Consider the following 19,843-nt stretch of genomic DNA (forward strand, 5'->3'; position numbering starts at 1 on the left):
GTCTGTTTTCACATAGATCACCTAAGCTGTTCTGCAGACAAAGTTCGAGTGCTGACAATGGAAATAAATAGATGGAATACGTGGTGCCAAGAACCTGATACTGTGTTCTCTGACAATATAACCAGCAAGTCTGAAGGCAGATGGCCCTGTTTATCAAATCCTCTTGATCTCTGGGGAGTTACAAGTGCATTGGGAGCATAAAAAAATGCTTTCCTTCATCGGGAAGGGAAAATAGACATTTTTTACTTACATTTAGAAGAAGCAAAGGAATATCCAAAGTACCTAGTCAGTAACGAATGAGAAGGAAAACAGTCTGAGCTTATTTTGTGGATATAAACAAAAAGTTTGCTGTTTCATTAAAGATGTGAGAAGCACAGACAGTCTTTGGAATGAACGCAATGTATAATTTAGATGAGACGATATTGTAAGAGATCTGCATTTCGGGTATGTTTCAAAGTCCCCGAGACTCCAGGAACCACAGGTACCTATGGCAGACTTTCAATCTTGTCTGCTCTGGACATCAGCAGATTTCTTTTCTAGATATGGATTGCCAAAAATTGCTTCTGTAGTGGATTTTACTTGTCTTGTATTACTGTTCACAGAAGACAATTTAGAAGCTACAGCCACCTTAAATGTACAGCTACCAGCTGATTTAGCAGCGTTAGCTGAAAAAAGCTTTAGGTCTGCACTTTAACAACAGTGTGGCATCTTATCTGCTCTAATTCAAGCTAGAAACTTGTCATGGAGGATCCAGTGGCCGGAGTCAGGAGTGAGCTGCATTACACAGCATGGACAGGAGACATGCTTCTGATTGTTTTGATTTATATAAATACCTATAAATTTCCACTATTGCCTAATATGATAGGCATATTAAAAGTACAGTGATGACTGACAGTACACTGATTTCTCCTGCACAAATCCATGGTTAGGTTTCTCACTTAAATTTTGGTAACTTATAGGGACTGTAACGAAGATACACCTATTATGTAAAAAGGACATATAGCTTATAGAGAGAAAAAATTCTCATTCATCTTTTAGGTTGAGCATATTCATCATAAGTTGCTATTTAACAATAGCGTAGCAGTGATGATCCTTGAGGAGGGATTATGATGGAGAAAGGAACTGTAGGTATATTGTTATGCCTCAGACAGCACCTAATTCTTTTGAACTATTGCTGCTCCCCTTCCTTCAAAGACCATAAATTAATTTTATAGCTTGTAGGTCTACGATGAAAGGGATTGAAAGCATAACCATGACCACAGATAGAAATAGAGAATTAGAATTAGAAACCATTTCATGGGAAGGGACTTTTGCAACTCCAGAATTCAGTTTGCATGGTAGGAAACTGAAAGTCTTTCAAACAGCAAGAGACACAAATATGTGGATTTCCTGGATTCAAAATACAAATCACAGCTGGTTACAGGGGAATGGGTGACTGTGATCATTTTGTATTGTTACCGACAGAAGCAATGCCTAAGCAATTCTATTTTTTAAACTGTTAATATAAATGCTCTCAAGCATTAACACAAGCACTCTTTTACACTCTCTCTTGATATCTGCCACCTTTATGGACTTGCTTGAAAGAATATGCTATCTGAAAGATGTCACATGTGGCATTGACAGGTAGTTATTCAGAGTATGGCAGACAGCCAGTAAATCACTCAGTAGAGTTTTCTGTCCTTCTAGACATATCTTACAGAATCTACAATTTCTGCCTTTGCAGTATACTTCAATGTCAGACTTCATGTTCTCTCTAAACGTTTATATGTGAAAGTGACAAAAAAAGATACACATTCTCTTGCTAATTGATTTTTCCCTCCTTTCAGAGCTCAAGTGCACAAATCCCAGCATGTGTTAACAAGTCTCTCACTGTCTTTCCAAGTAGTCTGATTGCAAAGCAGGCTTTTCCTTTTTTAGGAGGGGGAAAAAAAAAAGTTTCTTTACAAACCAGGTCTTAGGGTCATTAGTACTACTAGCAGTTTGTTCAAAATCTGTGGAAAACCTTCATACCCAAAATGAAATGTTCAGTTCTTACCAGAGTATAAACTGATAGGAAAAAATATGTAACCTTTGCCTATTTCATGTAAATTCATTTTTTCAGCTGTTCAAATGTTTTTGGCAGTGAACCAACTATTCTAAGGGAACCTGCTACAAAGACTGCATTAAATACCCTAGTAGAGCTTCTGTGTCTGTTAAAACTTGGAATAAAACACAACCAGTACTACCTGTCCTGCCATATGATCAGTCTGGCCTAGAAATTTCCTGCATTATTGGATAAACACGAGCATCCAAGACAGAGTAAGAAATGGACAAGTGCATATAATACATGCTTTATGAATATTTCCATTATGACCACATAAACTAATCTCATTGAACAGCAGTTTCGCAAGTTAACACCGATTATGCCCTCAGGTACTGTGGTGGAACCTGTTTTCAAAAAACACTGATCTCTGTCCCTCTGAAATTTCAGATGTCTCTGGGAGGGCTCAGATTGACTGGATACAGCCAATTTTAGAGGATCTAAATCTTTATCACATAAATTTATATTTAAATCTCAGGAATGCAAATCTATCATTATCTAAATAAAGTGCATCTGAAATGGAAATGATGAATTTAGATGTGGTGTGTAGGCCATGGAAAAGTTTGAGTTGTAGCTATTTCAGTCTCACATATAGTCATTTATGACTGACCTTAAAACACAGGGTATTATAGTCCCTATTCTTACTTCAATGTAATTTTTTGTAAAATAGTACTAGTATGTGACAAAATATTAATTTCTGAGCATCTTTTGTTTTTCACAGTGGTTTCCAGTGGATGTTGTGAACTCCAAATGGGATTTTTTTTCCCCTTGTCCCAGCTATAGATAGCTTTAGTAAACGTTTTTCTTATGCAAACTCAAATTTGTTACAGTGAGATCCAGATTTGCTAATCCTCTTGTCTTCTTTGCTACTTCAGGGACAAAAACCACTGTGCGTGTTTTCTGGCTGGCCAGAGCCAAGGCTATGTGGGGTTACTGATGCGTCTCAAGGAGCTTGCACAAGGCCTGCCAGTAGACATGGGAAACGCACACATCCCACATGTCCCAGGTCCTAAACCAGATTTTAACTCAGTGGAATTAATTTTACCTTCACTGTAGGAAATGTATCGGCCTTAGAGGTGCTGGGAAGTACTAGGGGTGAGCTTCTTTCTGGCAGCTACAGTCTGGGTCCTATCATGGAGCACTGTGGAAAAACAAAAGAAAACAAAAGACTTTCAGACAAGATGAAAATCTAACAGAATGACAGCTCATACTATTTGTAGCAGGCCTTCAAAAAAAAAAAAAAAAAAAAAAAAAAACCCCAAAAAAAAAAAAAAAAAAAACAAAACCAAACCCAGACAGACACAAGGAAGCCAACTGGGACTTCACCTAGAGTCTGGGAATACCTAAAAACTGACTAAAGTTGTGTTGGAGCACTACAGATATTTCTGAAGGTGAGTAAAGTTCTGAAAAAGGGAAAAAAAAAAAAAAAAAAAAAAAAAAAAACCCCAAACAAAAATAACTAAAACAGACAAACAAAAAAACCTCAAGAAAACAAAAGAATAGCCAAAAAAACCCAAAACACCCAAGTGGATGACTACAAGTCCATATTTACTTTTGACAGATTTTTTGGCAGAGATTAGGCTAGTCTAAGCAGGAACCTGTCATTATTTTAAGTTACATTCAGGTGCTGCCATTTGAAATGGTACAGATTCTTTAGCAGATCCATTCCCTTCCTGATTTAATCATTAGTGTGTTGCAGTATGGCAGCAGGTTTCAACAGTTTTTACCTGTAACTGTGACCTGGGAAAATAGGGCTTGCTGCATTTTGTTATTAATTGCCAAGCATGTTGTCTTGAAACAGCTAAAGAATTCTTGTAATTCTTTTCCAGAAACAAAATAATCTCCATCTGAGATTTCAGAAGTAAAATGTTAAACCAAGTATTCACAACAAAATAAATCCTGTCTGGCACAAGAAATGAAAATTGTCTCAAGGTAATATGCAACAACCCTCAGTAACAGTAAATAGAGTTAAAACTTCCTTTTGTCATTTTTACCTTCAACTGTGATTTAATTCTGATTTGTCATTTTCAGCACTGTTCAGTGTTTTGATTCTGAGATCAATGGATTTAGATAAAATGGCATTTGAATGAAGGGAAGATTTTCAACAGCGTATTTTTAGAAGAATCAGGCTTTAGAGAAGGGGGAATTCTGCTAGGGGAAGGGATTGACTTCTCCAGGGTTTCCCAGCAAGCCGCTGGCAGGACAAGAAATAGGATCTGGGTCTCCTGGGGCTGCGCCCGCTGTTCTGTCCAGCGGCCTCCATGGCTGCTTTTTATAAGTAACAGTCACAAAAAACAGGGCCAGCAAAATGCCTTCATCGTAAACCAATAAGCAAGATGTATTCAAACGCTTCCAGCAATTGTGAGCCATTGATTCACAGTCATTCCTCAAAACACTGAGCATGAAGAGCAGCAACTCTTTTCATTCCTGCAGTGCATATCTGCACGGCACAGGCATTAGGCAGGGAAGGAGCTGCCTAATTAGGAGGGCTTGTCCTGCCTTTAATGCAGCTTAAGAACAGCTGCTTTAAGTTGCATTATTGGCCTGTGGATGCCACTAAAGATGCTTTCTCCCCTTCAAAATGGATCTGTTCTGTGGCCTTTAGCAAATCAATAAATCTACTTAAATAGGATGGAAATACTCTGATTGGGAAAGTGCCTTGTGTAGGGTGTGCCAGCAAGTTACCGGCTGCCTGCTGTCACCTCCTAATCCAAAAGGAGTAGTCGCCATTTAAAATGACATATTGCACTATTTGTAGAATTTTCTAAAAGGCTGCTTAGCCAGGTGCAACTCTGTTCTCACAGGGGCAGGAGCCACAGCTGTAAATGGATGGAAATCCGGAATTTTGTAGTGCCAGTGAGAGAGGATCACCAGATGGGAAATTTAGCAGGAAATCTCAGTGCCATTATGAATCTCCCCTTCTGCATTTCCAAGTGAAAAAGAATGCTTGAATGCTGAAAATTATGACATATTAAACAATTATTGTGAATTGCAGATAGCTGGCTCGGTTATACCTGAGGTTCTGAAATTACAGATGGCAAATTTTAGAAAGTATTGTGATGTGCTTTTGCTGAGGATATTAGGGGAGCAGGGAAAAGTGTACAGAATCTCTGACAATGGCTTTGTTTGGGAAACCCAAACAAAGGCAAAGAGGGAATTAATACACAGAAGCTTGTAGATGTACTCTGTTCAGAATGACACAGTCTGCTGCTTCTGCCGTCAGCTGTTTAGTAATAAAAATTAACCAGCAAATATTGAAACTCTGTCCTCATAGCAAAAGAGTTGCACACAAGTTTATAGATGCAATGTTAGATTAGTTAGATCTCTGGAAGTTTTTTAAGGAGCGCTTTTTTGCGTGTGAGGCATACTGTCCTGGAGACAAGTCGGGAAGGGGGTCTTAGCTGGGAGGAGGCTGTTGGAAATTACCTGTATTTACAGTAGGAAAAATCTGGCTTTTTGAGGAATGATAAACAATTTTTTCACAAAAAGCTTCCTAAAACTTATTTGTTATAGCAGGCAAATTTGATCATCACCAGAAGTCATATATAACATATATTGATAGATGAAAATATTCATCCTACTGTACCGGAAGACAGCTAACAGACTGTAGCATTAAGCACTTACTCTTTCCATAAGGCTTTCTTTTGCATGTTTCCATGCAGACATTTCAAGGCACATGGAATTATGTAGAGGTATGCCAGGAATGCTTTTTGTCTTCATAACTTGTAGGATGGTCACACAGGTGAATGCTCTCAACTTTTGTTATTCATGTGGAAATAATAGAATATTTTTACGTCTGCTGTAGTAATACTTTTTTTTTTTTTTAAGTTATAACTCCTCAGGTAAGATTTTAGCTCCCTATATTAAGATGACAATGTGACAGCAACATTAAGGGTAGAATGTACTGTCTTTATCATTTGACAAAAAGGTGGAATAAGGATACCTACCAAGAAGATCTTCTTAGGTGTCTTCTGATGATTCTTCTGACACGGTCTCATAACAGCCAATTATGCTGAAGTTACTTCAGTAAACATATGTTATATAGATTTAATATTCAATAATTAAATACTTGTTTCCTGGTCTATATAATTTGAGAAATGGTGTATTGAGTACTGACCTAGAAATCAGTTCAGGTGTCCTTATTGTGCCATTGGCTTCCTCTTTCAGGGGCCGACTTTGGATGTCTGGTACCTGAGGAAGAATGTAGGAATTGATGGGATTTCCAGAAGTAACAGATCTTAATTAAAGCTTAACCTATATGAAGACCAACTCGGAAGGTACAAGCTGTGGACTAAGTTGAGGGAGGTTCCGGCTACGGAACAGTTATCTCTGTGACTTTGAAACTAGCCTCTCTTTTGTCTGAAGAACACGTCTGTAAAGTGGAGATAACAGTGTGGTATTGGAAGGAAAAGAAAGAAACAAGTTGGTAAGTAGGAAATAAAAAAAGAACAATTTGTAGAATCTGGCATCTTCTTTTAAGCTAGTGGGTATATGAATTTATTTATTTTCTTTTGGATATTATAAGTTCTGAGGGGATCCAGAAGAAACAAGTTGGTAAGTAGGAAATAAAAAAAGAACAATTTGTAGAATCTGGCATCTTCTTTTAAGCTAGTGGGTATATGAATTTATTTATTTTCTTTTGGATAGTCAATGATCCTGGAAAAATATAAAGACAGAAATGGAAAAATTGCAACTGTGCATTTGACTAACTAGCCTTCATTTAAAAAAAATGGTAATTTTATGTTGAAAATATTCTATCACCTTTGTATTCAATTTATAGAAACTAAATACATGCTTTGGGATAAACACAGAAAATGAGTATCCCTAGTTAGCCTTGCATTTACTGTCAATGTCACTAAAATCACATGGCTGAGACACAATAAAACAACACAATGTTGATAATCATTATTGTGAGAAGTTTAGAAAAATGTAGTGTTATAGTCTTTAATAGAAAATTTTTAATTAATTGTATTTTTAATATATGCTTCTCAGAACTGTTCCAGTGAAGTAAGCAAGAAATATGAACACAAGCAAAATAATATTCCAGTCCAACCTAGTGTTTTTTTGTGTGAGTAGTGCTTACTCCTTGCTAGCAAGTCTTATTAGAGTGGTAAATACTGATGTTCCACAAACTTAGTTACAAATGTGTGCCATGACAGTGAAAAAGAAGTAATGAAAATTATACGTCTTAAGAAAGCCTTTCCTGGGACAACAGCCCTGCAGTGAAGCTAAGAACACACTACAGGTAGCTATCTCATTGCTCCACCACTGTACAGTCAGATGACTGAACCCAGCGTTTTGTGCCGCTTACAGCATGTACACATACATGCAAGAAATCCGGTGTATAATGCTTGGTTGTAAGTATTCTGTCAAAACAGGCTTTTTTTTTTTAACAAAATATTCCTATTTTCCTAGATATTTTCTAAATTAAAAACTCCCAGTAGGTAAAAAAGGCCTTTATGAAGGTTGTGGATGTTGCCATCCCAAGGTAACAAGACTTAGAGTAGTTTATGCCAACATGTCATGCTTCTGACAGGCCAGTAGGCCTTTACCAAACAGTGGGGATAAAAGATGGTATAACAGGGCTAAAAACAATAGCTGGTTTTTATTCTGTTTCCATATACTTTCATCTCAAATAGCTGGAGCTTCTTTTTTTCCCAAAAACAGAGAATACGGAGATTCTTTTGAACATCGAATATTCTCAAGGTCTTTATTAATACCAAATGACATTAAAAGTCTGATTAAGCTTTATAGTAAACTTTGAAATTAATTTAGAGATACTGAAGTTCATTTTCAATTAACAGGTGTTCCCAGTCTAGCATCTCTAGACTATTATACTTAAGAGCCTCTTTTCATTTTGCTAACATGAGCAATCTCAGACCTTTGGCTATCTTTGGGTAAGACATTCTCTAAGCACTTAATTTTTTTGTGTGGCTCATTTCATTGCTTATATATCCTGTTATTTTACTTGCCTATTGCCCATAACTGTCCTTCGAGAAGTGGTAATCAAAGTTATGCATGTTCATTTAGGAAAACTGCATTTTTCCTTTATAGAAATTCTTCTATCAGCAAAATAATTTTATTGTCTTTATACTGTATCTATTAATATATACAATAGTAAAAAAAGAGATAAAGAAAAAAGCAAGTAAGAAAGTCTGACAACAACCAATACCTTCAGCATATGGATGAGGAGTAAAAACCAAGATACGCTTTTGATTGAGACATGTCAATAGCATGTAAAGCATATTTATGTACTTAAAATCTTTAATTTTTTCAAAAGGCAAGGCAGGGAGTAATTTTATACAGTGTTTTGAACATCAACTAGTTCTGGGAAATAAGAAATGTAGGAGATAAGCTTGAAAGGGCAAGGTCAGATGTGAAACTGCTGGGACTCTCTGCAGTCATTCAGGAGGTCAGACCTTTTGGATCCAAACTTTTACAGATGGAAAAGAATCAGACAGGTCTTCCTGCATATCCAAGCACAGTCAGTGCCACTGCCAGAAAAAAGAGCAGCCAAAGGAGAAAATGGGTGGTCTGGCATTGCTTTAACAGCAGTTTGAGAAATCACTATAACACCTACCAAAACTCCAGCCTTAATGGTAATTGTTCAATTTCTGTGCCCTAGTCAAAGACTGCAGAAGGTTATTCTGTCCTCTGAAATTGCTGAATTTTACCTATGACCATGTGCCTAAGAAAATAGTCTGCAATCACTAGCAAAGATCAATAAGCATCAGCACTTCAGCTTCCAAACCTTTAAGATGTCATGCCATTTGGGCCTTTATTACCTCTATTTATCTTATTTATTATCTGGATCAATTTTATTTAAGACCAAGACTCTGAATGAGACACTATCACTTCAGAACGGTGTTTTCTGAGAAAGTGTATTTCTAAAAAAGGTCAAATGGACTGAATCACAAAGAATTTGCCTTCCTTCCCTACATGAATTACATTAAAAATAATTAGAAACGGCAGGTCTAGATTGTTAGGAAACAGCTCCATTCCAGACACAATCAATTCAAGCGCATGGTTGAAAATAACAAAACAGCAGAGGTGATAAATCTTTTTGTCTCTGTTTTGTTTTATACCTGTATTATTCCCATTCTTTTCACAGAATTTTGAAACCGAAGACGACTGTGGTGACCATCTCATCCAATGGGCCACAGAATTTCCTTAACGAATTCCTGCATCAGACCTGTAATTTCCACCTGAGCAAAAGTAGGTGCTATTCAGGCAGACACTTAATCTTGGTTCAAACACTTCAAAGGATAAACTTTCCCCCATAGTCATGGTATATTTCTCCAGCTGATAGTCATTCACACTTGTTTCTTATTTGAACTTGTCTAGAGTCATTTCCAGTATTTTGTTGTGCTTTTTCCCTGCTTATGTTTCAAATAGTTTCTTATCTTAAACTTGTAGGTTCTTACAGGTGATGGGAAAACTAACCTTAAACATAACATTTGCTGGATAAAATAGATAGCTCATATCTAAATTGGTGTGAGGCCAGTTTTCTAGGTGACCAATTCTACCTCTTGGGATTTTTTTGCCACAGTATTCTAGAAAACAGCCTTATTTTGAACAGTATTACTGTCACTGGCTGTAAATCAGTCTCCAAAGATATTTTTTTTTCAAAATTTGAACATAAATGTCTCCCACTTTTGTATACTCAGTTCTACTAAACTGAAAATATATTACTACCTATTTTTTCTTGGTAGCCGTAGTAAAATTTCAAAGTGACAAGAGAGATCTTATACTTTTCATTTGTGTCATTGAAAATACCAGTAATAGTTCATTTATTTTAAATCTGCCTTAAGCACTATCAAAGACAATAACTTTTCAGTAAACAGGGTCTACTTACCAAGATCAAAAGGAATAGATATTTATCTGTTGCAAAGAAGCATAACTCTATGGATTTCTGTCAAACGACAGTGATTTACATCAGCTCCTGGTATCACCTAGAGCTTTCCTTGAGTGATAAAGTAGATATGTTCAAACTCACATTTTTACAGCTCCTGGATTCTCTTGCATTTAATGAAGAGTAGAAACCTTACCATTTTAAATAGAATTAAAATTTAAAATAAGAACTGATCTGTTTTACAGATCTCAAAACTATTAAATACTTTTACTGTTCTCAGTTCTGAAATTAAAATCACTCTCTGTATCACAGATAATTAAATGCATATCATCTGATGATACAACTATGTAATCCATTTTAAAACAGCAATGAATAAAATCTAAGCAAACGTAACCTTGAACTCTCATAATATATTAAATCAGGAACACGTTGAATCTGACATTTATTTCCACAAAAAAATTTACTTAGGTACATACACATAGATTATTATAAAACTTGGAATTATAAAATATGGCTATGTTCCAAACTTAGGAAAGACCAATATTGTTTTGATTAGCTAGTGAAGTGAAAAAATCCCTCTGTTATGTCCTGCTGAAGGCTTTTTCTTGCCCTCGGAAAGGTCTTGAACAGGATGGTTTAGAGCTACCTGCCTGCAGAAAGGCTTGTCAGACAGAGGTCCTAGGCAGCTGTGAAAAACGTGCTTCAGAACTCCCCTTTTTTACTGCAAATAAACTCTAAAAAAATCTTAATGTTTTATATAAAGTATATATGTGTACATTTAACATACATGCATGCATTTTATGTACATGTACACGTATACATAATCTTCTTAATGAAAAAGAAATTGTTGAACTCTTAACTCCCCAGTGTAGGGTGGATTCTTGAATGAGAAGATTATTGCGAAAAGGAGACAAACCTCATCGTCTCTGAGCTGTAATCTCTGCATTTCCATCCTGAATGTCTGTGCCTTGAACCGGGGTAAGACATGAAAATTAAATTGACCAAGGATGATCAAACCAAGGCAGTTCTGGACATGCAGAGATGCAGAAACCATAGTTGCCTGAGAAGGTTTATTGTTTGAGATTATAGGTACTCGGTGAGAGCTTAGTGGGAGTCTTACGGCTTGTACTGAGATCATTTAAACTCAAAAAATCCTTCTGTACGTACAAGTCAACGACCTTTTATGGCTCTGGAGCATTACAACTGAGTTGTCGTATCATAAGCAGAACGTATATACATGTTATGGATATTTTACAATCCCAGCATAATGTACAATGGCTAGATAAAAACTGGACTTTTTAAAGGAAAGTGAACAAAAATGATCTGAAAATGCCAATTAGATGAAAATACGACTTGTAGACATAAGTGTATATGTACTTCTGTAAATATTGCATATACTTATGAAAGTATTGCATAAAATTTACAGGAATATTAGAGTTTATGTAACACTAATTTGATGAGAATTTTAAAAATAAAGGTATTGAAAAGGCTGATTTTTGATATGGCTGAACAATCCAATTTTCTTTACATTGAAATGTTGTTTTTTTTTAACAGCTAATAAATTTTATTTCAGCTCTAAGGTCTTAGGGTTTTTTTGTAAACAGTTTTACATTATGATTGACTATATAATTGGTTATTGGTTATTTCATGGTAAAATATATATACATATACATATTATATATAATTGTATTTATATATAATCTTAGAATCATCTAGGTTGGAATACGTGTATATATGTGTGCATAGATATGTTATATATGTTGTTATATATGTAATATTGAATTAACTCTAATATATTATATGGTATACAGCATATCGATAGCATGTAATATACAAAATATTCTGTATTCTACGTGTATATTATATTATACACTTATAGTATAAAGTTATAGTATACAGTTGTATTATAGTATATTAATTATTGTGTTATGTTATATATTACGCATAACATTACATACATATATGTATGTAATATATGTTATATATTACGCATAATAGTTAAAAAAATCTAATGTTTTATTACATATTCATGTTTTATTTAATAATTAAATAAATTAATTAAATAAATAAATAATTAAATAGCAACCAAAATATGGCTTTACAAATTAAAGAAACAAGTTATCAGTTATGAAGCATAGTTGTTAAAATGTTTTCTGGGAAATATCTAATACTTTGCTAATTAAAATACGAATTCAAAACCATTTTCCAAATTACGTATGATTTAAAGTTGAAACAAAAAATGCAAATCTTAATGTATTTTAAATTTCGAATTTTTATTCTAAAGCTTTGACTTTATCTCCTTAAGTATTACAAAATTATAACATTTCCCTTTTACTTTCACTGAGAATTCTAGATTCCATTTTTTTTCCTCTTTTTTTGCAGGTTCTGACAGTGAAAAGTGTTAGATCACACATTTGCTGCATGCTCAGAAAAAAAAATCCCAACTTCATCCGGGTCAATAGAAGTTTTATGAAGAATGGAGAATGACCTGGAAGATAGCAGTGACTGTTACATGTATTACTTCCGATAATTTATTGCCACAGCCTCATCTTCATCTCTACGGAGCAACAGTGTCTCCTGGTGGTCAACCAGTCGGACAACTATTTTTCCAAGAAGCATTCGGGTCCATTTCAGTTGATATATACGAAGGTGCTTTCATATTAAAGCTAAGACTCTTGTGTAAATTCTTGCCCTGGAAAGTGGTTTTATTGAAAATTCATTCGAGTACTTTAGATACCTGAAATTAAATTTGTACTTACGTACTTTGAAAGTAAAGAGCTTCTTTGGGAAAAAATATTAATCAAACCCTGTGCCTGTGGTCTTCCCCCCTCCTTGATTATGACTCAAATACTCTTCCCCTCCCCCTGGCCAAGGATGTACTGATTAAATGAAATAAGTAAGTAGGTAAATAAATAAATAAACGAAACAAAAAAACTTAGTTGTGCTGAGTCCTTAAACATTTCTCATGTGCATTCATTATGTGCACTGCTTGCAGTTAATGGGAAATTTCAGTCCCTTGTGAAAAGCAATGCTTTCTAAATCATTCTAATTCCTTCCATTTCATTTTCTTCACTACACACACAAAAGGGAAGAAAGTAAATGTCTCCCTATCTTCAAATTCAATTTGAGACATTTTACTTGATGAAATGTATATTTGCGTAAACATTTCTCACTGGGGATGGCATCTAAATTTGCTCTGTGGGACTTGACAGCAGAGGTTTATAACCTTATATTCTACTCATTGATCTCTAGCTGCTGTGTACTGTCTAAGTAATTTCCTATTCATATTTAGCTTAAATTTTAAACGATATAAAGTTTTAAGCCTTACGTATGGAGATTTGGTAGTATGAAAATTTAGTTGTAAATATGCCTGATAGGCAAAGTGCAGAGCAGAATGAACTTAGAAAATCTTTCTTCCATGGCAGGGTTACAGACTGAAATGAGGTTTTATTTAACATTAAATTATTTTGCTATGCAAGAATATGCCAATAAAATACCTGAATGCATATATGGAGGTGGGTAAAATACAAAGCTACTAATGTTCTAGCGTCTATGAAGAAAACCATACAGAACGGGTAAAGAAGATATGTTCCTTCAAAATGACAGAGAAACATAGATTTTTGCCTTCAATACTTAAGAAAGTAGTCGTCAGAGGACTGAACTAATTTTCCAGGATTTTTATTATTAATGTGTGCTTCTCTTTTTGTTTTTTACTTTTGCAGTGACTAAATATACAAAGTTATTACACCCAGTTCTACAACTGCAAGCATCCTTCTATCTGAAGCCTCAAAGCAGACAGAGAATTACATGTGACCAAGTAATACTCAGCTTAAGTCAGGTTTGTTGAATTGACACACTAGAAAGTACTGTGAAGGCAGAGGAAAAACATACATTCTTAACTTTTTGAATATAATGGCAAGCAGCACTTGTATTTGTTCTAGGAAGTATTATGCAGTAAAAGACTTACTTTCAACATGCAAAATTGCATAGTTCTTTGTTAAACAAAAATGGAATTGATACATGGATATTTAAAGCAATTTGAGTGATTTTAGGGTTTATATTTGTCCTCAAATAAAGGACAAATTTGTTCCTATTTTATCCAACCTCACTGTAATTGAGTTTCTGTGTATAAATCCTTACATAATTTCATAAAAGGTTAATGAACATATTGAACTAAAACTGAAACTTTGCATAGGCTAATAAATATGTGGATGATGTAATAGTTTAGCTTTATTTGAATTTCAGACCTGCAGTGGTTTGAGATATTCCTGTTCCAAAATTCTGGTACATTTTACACAGGAGCTCCACATAGAAAGTTCAGATGCTGGAAAGCACAAATTTGGTGATGCTCAGATCATGAGTTTTTGGGTTGGTATCAGTCCCATTTCTCCTAGGGTTGTGATTATAAAGACAGGTTGGTTTTGTTATTAAAAGCCTTGTACTTTACATCTTTGAATGTTAGGTGCTTTCTAAATTAGATGTCAAAGTCTGCAGGTTTCAATTCAAACAAATTCTCTAAAAAGTAAGCCTTCTAATGTCTTTGGCAACACAACTTTGCACAGATCCTTTCCCCTTTCTTTGAATGAGAGGTTATTCTCTTCTTATAGGTGGAGTGAAGGTCCTGTGAAGTGCAGTGATATGAAATAACTGTGTCCAAGATAACATGACTTGTTGGCAGAGGAGAGAAGATTATTTTGAGTCTTCAATGCAGTTTTTACAACCAAAGTGAGTTACTGTATAAAGAGCCATTTAGCTGCTTTAATGCAGACAAGTGGAATGACAGAGTCCTTCTTACCTATATGTTTTAGCCATTAAATGACTCTCAGAGCAGGCTCACACTACTCTCTCACGCCTCAGCAGCAGCTTTTACCGTAAAAGCAATGCTGAGAAGAATGATCAACTGAAGTTTTCTAACTAACTCCATCACATGATTCAAGAAGTTCAAAAAACATTATTAGTTTACACATGGTGTAAGCTACATTGTCACAAAAAAGGTAGAAGAACACAACTTTCACTTGCACCTAAGACTAGCCTGTTCCTAATTTGACTGTTAGGAAACCACTTGATAGTACTGATCAAAAACTTGCTGCACAGCAGATAGGTGTTATCTGCCATTCCATTTTGATTATTTTTAGTCACAAACAGGTAAAGCGCTTATCAATAGAACTCATGAAGTTTAAGAAATGTCTTTATTTTGGGCGTGACTCCCATGGTAGTCAAATTGCTGAACAGAACTATTACTTAAAAGTTAAGATAGTTTAAAGAAATTGTGACTGACGTGCAGAACTATCTAAAATCAACAAAACTCAAGTGGATGGCTTAAGCAGGGATTTACCTACAGTATATACATAAAAACATGCCTGTTCCCTTCAATTTGGGAAAGCTAACAAAAGCTTTTCTATTGATTGCAATCCATCTTTAGCTCCATGCACCATCAGTGAGCAAACCAGGTGAGACTTCCATTTAAATTTATTTGCAATACAGAAGAGCGAGTGAATCAAAACAAATCTACAGCAAGGGATGTCTGTACTGTAGTTCCCAAATGGGAAGGGAACAAAGGAGAAAAAGGAAGACATGTTTGAAATTATTATGATGAACTTATCCTAGAAGATGCAAATGAACTATAAGAATTCTGGCAGTATTTCTATCCTTTGGCCAGAAACAGGCTGCAGCAAAGCCCTGGAAACAAATGCTCTCACAGAGTTAGTGTTGCTATAGAGGGAATTACAGTAACAGTGCAGATACTGAGCAGCTGACAATTTAGGAGTTTAGTTTTCTCTTCAGTACACTAGATGTTTATCTATCTGGTCCAGAAAAAAAAAGACAGTCAGAAGTTAAGCCACTGCTTTTAGATGGCCTGAGAGAAGACACAGTAACAATTTCCCATCTAATTCTTGTTGCTGTGACGTTGTGACCCTGAACTGTGCTATCTGTTACAGCCTACACATAAGCCAGATTTTCAATAAAAAGCTCAACACCTTAAAAGGCCTTTCTGTTTCTGAGACGTCCATGTAAGTGGCCAATTGTCTCGGAAAAATAGCTGACCATACCTGCAGCATGATCACACCTGACACTAAATGCAGAAGCTATTATCATGGAAACCTATTTTTTGTGGACTTTTACATTCACCTACAATTATTTTAATATGGCTCTGGAGCTTACAGATGCAAGCTGTCTTGCATCTGATCAGACTGGAGGAGAGGTACAGCAAGTGTGTGGTTCTACTGGATAAGATATCCAGTATGAGAGACAGAGAATGTAATGGCATCCAGGTTTGCCTGTTATGGTCCGTGCTCTAGTCAAGGGACAACCGTTTCAATCCTGGGTCAGGGTACAACCCCTCTTATAGGGTACTTTACCCCACAAATGAAATCCTCCATTAATCTAAATTAGCAAATATACTGTGGTTGCTAGTTGATTTCATCTGAAAGACTGATATGAAACTTTCTTAAGAAAATGATTTGCAATTTTTCAACAGGTTTAATTGAAACTAAAATTGAATTTGTCCATGCAATGTGTAACCTTTAAACAATCAATGGCTGTACAATTTCAGTAATGAGTCTTTAAAATTAGAATTATTGAAAAGGCTTATGAGTAGTGATAAACAGAATAAGGTGGTATTGATTGGGCAGTGGAAGACATTGATTTGAACTGTAAACAGGCATTATGCTAGAAGAATTGTATTACTGTACATCTTTTTGCTACTTTTACTCTGAGTCACCTCTGAGAGAAGATTCATAGTATTTATTTGATTATGATTTTAGTGGGCTTTTTAATAGCTCGGGCAGATTTATGGCTGAGGAAACATGAAAGTCTGAAAAACATCATGTAAAATGGATTGAAGGCACAAATTTCTACAAGCTTTTTGCATATTGTAGATTGTGAATGCTTATGATTTACTGAACAAATATCCTTACCATATAAATGTGTTTATATTGTGCCTGCAAATGAGCTCTCTCAGTATAAAATTAGAGTTGTATGCATCCTATTTAATCTATATATTATATTTCATCCTTACTTTAGCCAAACAAGAAATTTTGTACTAACATTTGTGAAGCCTGTAGGGTATGTATGCCTATATTTCAGAACAGCAAACTTGAGAATTACTAGAAATCTTCCAGTTTCATTCAGGAAAGATAGAATTATATTCTATCTAATCTACAATTAAATAGATTGTTATTATATCAAATGACACAACATAAAGAACTAAGGAATCAGGACCACAACAAAAATAGACACTTTTTAAATAGAGAAGGTGGTGCTCTCTGCCATGAACGGGCTGTTAATCCAAATGTGGCTGAAGGTGAAGACCCAGAGTGATTAACATTTTTACACAAAATGAGTTAATATGTTCTCAGTCTAACTTTAATTGGTAGGTAAGCAACTAAATGGGGAAAAAGAAGATTACACATAAAGGATAAAAACTGTTTAGGGAATAAAAAGATAATTAAAAAAAGAATTGAAAGAAAGAAAAAGATGAACAAACAGCAATTCTGCACAGGCTAGAGAAAATTCAGTAAAACTTAAGTTCTGCAAAAAGATCAAAAGTTTCTGGAAGACTTAATATCTTACCCTTCACATCTGCTACAGCAGTCTTTGCTTTGGCTGTTATTGTTCATCCCTCCTCTCACCAGCATGGAGCTGTGTTGCTAATTTCGTACTTGCACTGCGTGCAAGTCTCTTATCGATGTCAGTGGAAATGTCAAGCATGAAATGTGTTTAGTATATGCAACAGATTTGTACTGAGAAGAAAATTTTGCCTGTTTTGTCTTCAGGCTTGACGCAGATCTGACCTTAGAAAAACATGCAAAGCTTGGCACTTGCAACAAGGTTCAAGTAACATCTTTTTAGGAGCTGATTATCATCTCATACTGACTGTATACTCATCAATTCTGGTGAATTCACCCAATGGACACGTTTCTGAGCCCTCACAGTTTGTCATTTGGCAGATATAGGATCTAAAACATTTAAAAGGCATCACAGTTCTGTTTTTTACTGGTCTCAGTAGGAACTGGACTCAGCTCAGTAGGAGCCGAACACTTTGCAAAATCTAGAAACTGGATGTAAGTATCTAAACAATAGCTGCCTTTTTCTGAAAAATGAGGTTACTTATTTAACTTACATAAAACCTAATGGCTGCAAACCTGTTTTGATCTAAGCTTGAAGTTTAAGAAAACTATGTTAATAATACTTGGCAGGTCTATATTTTTCTTTCTTTACACATCCATTTTTAAAAGACCATAGGGCTTTTTTACTTTTTCCTTGGTTTGCTGAGTGCTGAATATACACCAGTGTAATGCAGCATAATTTCATAATATGCCTGCAACTTTGCCCACTGTAAGAAATTCCATATTCTTGCATTTGTGAAAGAGAACGATTTGTCTTTTAAAAGTTCTCCCTCAGATGCGTTTCTGGAAAATGTAGTGAAGAGTTTGTCCTTCACTGAACTGGTTGAGGAACATAACTGATTTCAAAGTTTATCCTCGCTACAACATGAGTAGGGAAGGGGCGGAAGGGCTTCCACTACAAGGAAAACGTAGACATTAATTTGGAATGCAGACCTGATTTTTTTCATAAGGCTTCAAAGTTTCATGTCAGCTTCATATAAAACTGTTTCCAGTAAAAGCTACAAACCCACCAGTGTAAGTTTTTCTGTTTATCTGTATCTATCACCCATGCATACGCGTATGTGCACAAACATACAAAAGGGTGAGGATAGTAGGTCATCTGGAGATCTTTATTATTGGTTTTTTCAGGTACTTTTATGTATTTCTAATTTGAGACTATCCTTACACAAAATCTCAGATCAACACATGCCAAACAGTAACACTACTTCTGCTCTGGTCAGCACTTTCAATGGTTGGACATGCTGGTCAGATGTGAGATTTCTCTCTTTTACAAACACATGGAAGAACATGTTCTAGAAATACAGGGGACCACAAAATCCTGAGAACAGAAATTAAGGACAACCAGGTACCTCACAAGAGAACCAAGATGTATCCTGGATGAACGACAGTCGTTCAGAAGCTGTAAACAAAACTCTCTAAAATTCCTTCTCTGGAGGAAAGGAATAAGGCAGCCAGGAGATCAAGGCCTGGAAATATCCCCCCACCCAGGGACGACGCAAGTGCTGGGTGAGAGGGAGTCAGGAGAGGAGTTGGAGGGGTCCTTCCCCCGTGCTCAGGAGCACCTCAGAGCCCTAGCCCTTGACCCAAGACCTGCCCCACCATGGGCCCATCTGACCTGACCCACCACTCTGGCACCTGCTTCTCCTGGACATCTCTGGACATGCCTTCCTGGTTCTGGCCTCACTCAGCTCACTGGAGTGTGGTGGGACTGTGCCCACCAGAACAAAGTGGGGAGGGCATGGATTTGCTGGCTTGTGGACACCTGCTTACCCATGGTCCATGACCTGTGCTGGCCCCTAGCCTATCTGTCTGTCTGTCTATCTGTCATAAAGTAGCTATTTTCTTGTTCTTTTAAACTGCATTGTTTTCATTGTTAAGAGTTTTCAAGCAACTTCAGATTTACTGTCAAAAAGACTCTGAATCTCCACATTTGGCCGAATGCTGTCAAAAATAATTATTCATCTGAGTATTTACTTTGTAAATGCCTTTGCTGGTATTCAGAAGTCATACTTCATTACTTTCCTGCTTCAAAAGCTTGAGTCATCCAGTCAGGCTCTAGAAGCTACTCTTGATGATCTCAACGGTCAATCATACAGGACTAGTAAGCCAAGGCAGACCAACATCTGAAATCAAAGCAAAATGTTAATCCTGCATGTTATGCACAGACACAAAAGTTTGAATTTCAGAGACAAAATCTTATACTGTCTTTTTTTTATTTACTAAAATGCTACTCAACATTCAAGTTTGGTATGTTTTATGATTGCAGTTGTGCCATGGAAATCT

The 19,843-nt window shown here is 35.8% G+C and overlaps 1 long non-coding RNA gene across 1 annotated transcript in view; it reads right to left on the reverse strand.

The window, feature by feature from the left end:
* Positions 1 to 17,553, reverse strand: part of LOC106887374 — a 28,960-nt gene extending 11,407 nt beyond the window's left edge. Inside the window, exons 1-3 of the long non-coding RNA XR_001411869.1 lie at positions 17,505 to 17,553; positions 6,198 to 6,271; positions 3,126 to 3,221 (exon numbers count right to left, since the gene is read on the reverse strand). This is a non-coding gene — a long non-coding RNA (uncharacterized LOC106887374). The remainder of the gene's footprint in view (positions 1 to 3,125; positions 3,222 to 6,197; positions 6,272 to 17,504) is intronic.
* Between the last annotated feature and the right edge of the window lie 2,290 nt (positions 17,554 to 19,843).

The sequence above is a fragment of the Calidris pugnax genome, unplaced genomic scaffold (assembly GCF_001431845.1).
Source record: "Calidris pugnax isolate Ruff unplaced genomic scaffold, ASM143184v1 scaffold8, whole genome shotgun sequence".
Taxonomy (NCBI): domain Eukaryota; kingdom Metazoa; phylum Chordata; class Aves; order Charadriiformes; family Scolopacidae; genus Calidris; species Calidris pugnax.